Below are 4,531 nucleotides of genomic sequence, written 5' to 3' on the forward strand. Positions count from 1 at the left end.
ATAGGATAACTGCCTATTTATAATTGAGACACGTATATAGTTTTTAAAAAGTTACAATGCTTGACTTTTAAATTCAGACACTTTAGTAAAAGAATACACTTTAAAAACTGACCCGTATGTGACCTTAAGTTAAAAGACCCGTTCGGTGCAACGTTTCGGGAGAGTCTTATAAAACCCAACCCGCTTATTAAAAAAAAAGAAAAAGATAAAAGCCCAAAACAGACATACGCTGCAGAAAGAAATAGAGGGAGGCGATGAGTATACGGAGAAAGAAGCAGAGAAAGAGAGAGGCGACGAAATCAAAAAGTTTCAAAAAATGATTTTGTAGGCCCAAAACCTTGGCAAAATGGTAAACAGAGAAGGCACGGAGTGGGGACTGGAGAGAGAGAAAATTCTGCCACCATCAGAGAGACAGGACGTGTACCCATAACCGGTAAAGTTATTGTTTTTGTTTTCCTTTTCGTTCTCAAATTTGGGAATTGAATTGAATTTAATTAGGTTTGAATTTCTTGATTAGATTGGTTTAGATTTAGATTTACATATACGATACACAAAACCTATCTTTTTTTTTTCATTGTTAAAATTTATGGATTAATTTTTATCTAGATTTGGTTATTTTGGTCGGATTGATGTCAATTTAAGTGTTTGGATTAAATTTGATTTTGATGAAGGAATCTGGGCAAGAACGCTTTAGTTTGGGGTATTCAAGTTAAATTAGGGATTGGGTTTTTATAGTTTTATCAATAAAAAGAAAACTAACTGCTTGAAAAAACAAACCTACGATACAGAGATAGAGAAGGAGAAAAAAAAAACTTACGACACAGATATAGACCACCGTCCGTTCCCTCACTGGACTTAGACAACCAAAACCACAAGCACATAGAGAAAGAAAATCTGCCACCATCAAATTGTTGGAACCACCACTGGCACATTTTTCTCTTCTTTTTTTTTGTTTTTTGTTTTTTTCAAATTTGGGTACGCAATGTTACTTTTTATTGAGTTTTTTTGTTGTATAAGTTTAGATTTGATTTTGGCTTTCATTTGTTATTGACATTGTTTTGGGTTTTCGAGTTCATGAAATTTTCATTGGGATCAAATAAGTATAGAATTGAATATTACACTGATATTTCTTTTTTCTTTTTCAATCTTATTTTAGGTTTTTTTGTCGGAACCACATACACGCAGAGATATAGTTTGGAAGGTACAAAGAGAGAGGTTGCACACCCATTACTCCCTAATCGGTAAAGTTATTGCTTTTTTTTTTTTTTCGTTTTCAAATTTGGGGATTGAATATGATTTAGGTTTGAATTTCTTGATTGGATTGATTTAGATTTGGCTGTTCTGCCATGTAGAAAAAATACCCGCTTAAAAAAAACACGTGTAAAACAAATTTGAAACGCCACACTCAAAGAAAATCGATGCATCTATTCGAACCAAAAGAAAAATGATGTATCTGTTGTTGTTTCTGTGATGTATGTCCACAGGTTGCATTTGTACTGCTGCATATTCTGTTTTCTGCAGAACAGGTTCAGGATTTTCTGCATAATCTGTGCTTACAGGGGAGTTGAGTGTAATATCTGTTGCTATTTCTATGATGTATGTCCATGGGTTGTATTTTTGCTGCTGCATACTCTGTTTTCTGCAGAACAAGTTCAGGATTTTCTGCATAATTTGTGCTTACAGGGGGGTTGAGAGTAATATCCGTTGTTGTTTCTTTGATGTATGTCCATGGGCTGTATTTCTGTTGCTGCATATTTTGTCTTCTACAGAACAGGTTCAGGATTTTCTGCATAATCTATGCTTACAGGGGGTAATTGTAATATCTGTTGTTGTTTCTGTTTTTGTATTGTATGTCCATGGGCTGTATTTATTTTTTTGCATATTTTGTTTTCTACAGAATAGGTTTTTGTTCCCCTATATTTATGCTTACATGGTTGTTATGTGTTTGTACATGTATTTCCCTTTTATCAAATATTTACTTTAAAGCATATGTATCCAATTACAAAATAATATGGGTATTTTTTGTTCCTTGATTTTGAGCTCCACTAGGGTATTATTTTATTTTATTTTTATGAGTGCCTCTTCTTACATGTATGGCAGTAGGGAATGATTTTGTAATGAGTCTCCTATCATTTGTCCTCTAGATCATACAAACATGTCCGTGTCAATTATCTAAAATCATATTTTACAAGTGATACAAATTCTATTTTCATGTTTTTTAAGAAGGTCATAATTGGATATATTTGTAATTAAAGGAATAAAGTAAACATACTGAAATGATGACCAATTAGAGACGCAGGGAGAAGAGTGGCATTCTAAAATATTGCAAAAATCATTCTCAACTTACATCCTTATTGGTATAGTTTTTTACTCAAATCTATAGCCTTGCCTCTAAAAGGCTTCTATTCTTCCTACTAAAATTGATTGATTTTTTTTTTAACGATTAATATACATCACAACTAAAAGCAAAATACAACTATTGCGTTATGCTTTGATTGCATCACATGGTAGAAATTCAATAAACAAAACATAAAGCAAAAACTCTAGAAAATACAAGCTGACCTCTCAAATTAGTTGGATTGAACTAAGGGTGTCTATGAAGCAAATCCCTACTCTTTTCACTTGGTAACACAATATGAATATTATATTGTTTGTGGCCAAAATGAGACCTTGATATTTAATATTTTTTGGATACTATTGATGAAATTTTAAGAGTTCATTCTTATTTGTGAATGTTTAGAAAGTAAGATGACTTTAGAATCCAAATGGATCTCCATAGACTTATGGGGGATAAACTTGGTAATAGATGTGTTATCTCATATAAATTGTGTATTCATTTATTTATGTTTTATATACAGGTGAATATTATGATGAGGAGGTTGCTGGTAGAGCGTATGATCTTGCTAACTTAAATAGACAATCTATATCAGTAGTTAAATGAATAACATATTCAGTTTTATACAAGGTTGAGATTTGTCAATTATATTAAAAAAATTGTAATATTCAGTTTGATTTTTATACATGGTTGAGATTTCTCACAGTTAAACTAGCCTTCATTTGGGTTCTATTCAATATTTTGTTGCTTTAATACAATTGATAGGCTTCACCCATGGTTTCTTACATTTTTATATTTTTAAATTATAAACATTGTCTGCATTTTCCTTTGGTGTAGTAGGTATTGTCATAAAAAAAAAGGTGAAATTGATAATATGGTATAAATTAGTGGCACTACATTTTTGGAATCACTCTTATAGTGAGAATGTGATTTTTTTTTTTGGGCTAAGTGAATTCTGTGAGACTATTTACTACTGTAGTTGATGTAATTCATAGGCTATTACTATAGCGTTTGAATTTCATGATATTTTAATTATTAATTATTGTTAGTTGAAGACATTGGTACTGCTTCTAGCAAAAAGAAAGACAACTATTATCTCTCTTAGACCACCCTGAATTTATTTTGGTCTATTTCAAATTTTGTTGAATGAGCAAGAAAGTTCAAGATTACATTTCATTTTCTCTATCTAAGAGACTAAGACTCCTTGAATTTAGGTTTCTTTCTTGCAATTTTTTAATTTTTTTTTTTTTTGTATTATCTAATTATGAAAATTTTAAATTTTCACCTAGGGTTTTTCTTTTGTAATAAATAAAAGGATCCCGCACATTGTGCGGGTTATAAGCTAGTAATAATAATAAATCAGTCAGGCCTTCAAGAAGAAAAAAAGAAAAAAAAGATCAGCGCTGGGCTTGGGCTTAAATCATATTATGATGCAGTTGAAAGAATTAAAATTTAGGCCTATTCTAAGAAAAATTAATTTAAATGGGTTTTCATGGGGTTTAATGCAAAACACCGAAAGAAAATGTGTCCATTCAAATTGGTTCATTAGCTCACATGGTAGCCCAAATAAGATATATCTCGCTCAAAACCTAACACCCTTTTTTTTGGGAGAGATAATTACAATACATTGCGAACTTCATAGCTTAAATTCTTTCCCTTTTAGACCCTCTAAAGACTTTGTATATAGAGATGTGTTAATTCAGCTATAAGGTCATTCTGCTACAAAATCTAGCTAAATCAACGAATTTGGTCACTTCATTGACTTCATAAGCCTAATATAACTTTTAATTCCATTGCTTTTCTAAAACTATATACCTATGGTGCTCTGAAAAAATTGGGATCCAATTAAAAAATTAGTTGGTCTCTTAAATAAATTATAAATTAGAGAAGTCTACATCAATTATGTTACAAGGTGTGGGTGTCAAATGGGTGGGTTTGGGCTGGATATAATTGGGTTGGGTATATTAAACCCATTAAAACCCATTTAACTAATTGCTTTTAGCCCAAATCCAACCCAACCCAATTATCATGGGTAAACCCAAACCCAAACCCACCCAATTACCCAATTACCAAAATTACTAAAATGCCACTAAAGTGAAAATGACCGTACTCTAAAAACATTAAACAAATTTATTGTACTTTCCCACACTTTCTCACCTACCAAATAGTTGAAATCTTACCCCAAATCAAAGAAAC

General features: G+C 31.5%; 1 long non-coding RNA gene across 1 annotated transcript; it reads left to right on the top strand.

Annotated features, from left to right (window-relative positions):
• Positions 1-231: 231 nt before the first annotated feature.
• On the top strand, positions 232-3,273 carry LOC142617849 (uncharacterized). Its single transcript, XR_012841069.1, has 3 exons — positions 232-433; positions 1,157-1,241; positions 2,859-3,273. It is a non-coding gene; the product is annotated as an uncharacterized LOC142617849 (long non-coding RNA).
• The last annotated feature ends 1,258 nt before the right edge of the window (positions 3,274-4,531 follow it).

Source organism: Castanea sativa, chromosome 11 (genome assembly GCF_040712315.1).
Source record: "Castanea sativa cultivar Marrone di Chiusa Pesio chromosome 11, ASM4071231v1".
NCBI lineage: Eukaryota > Viridiplantae > Streptophyta > Magnoliopsida > Fagales > Fagaceae > Castanea > Castanea sativa.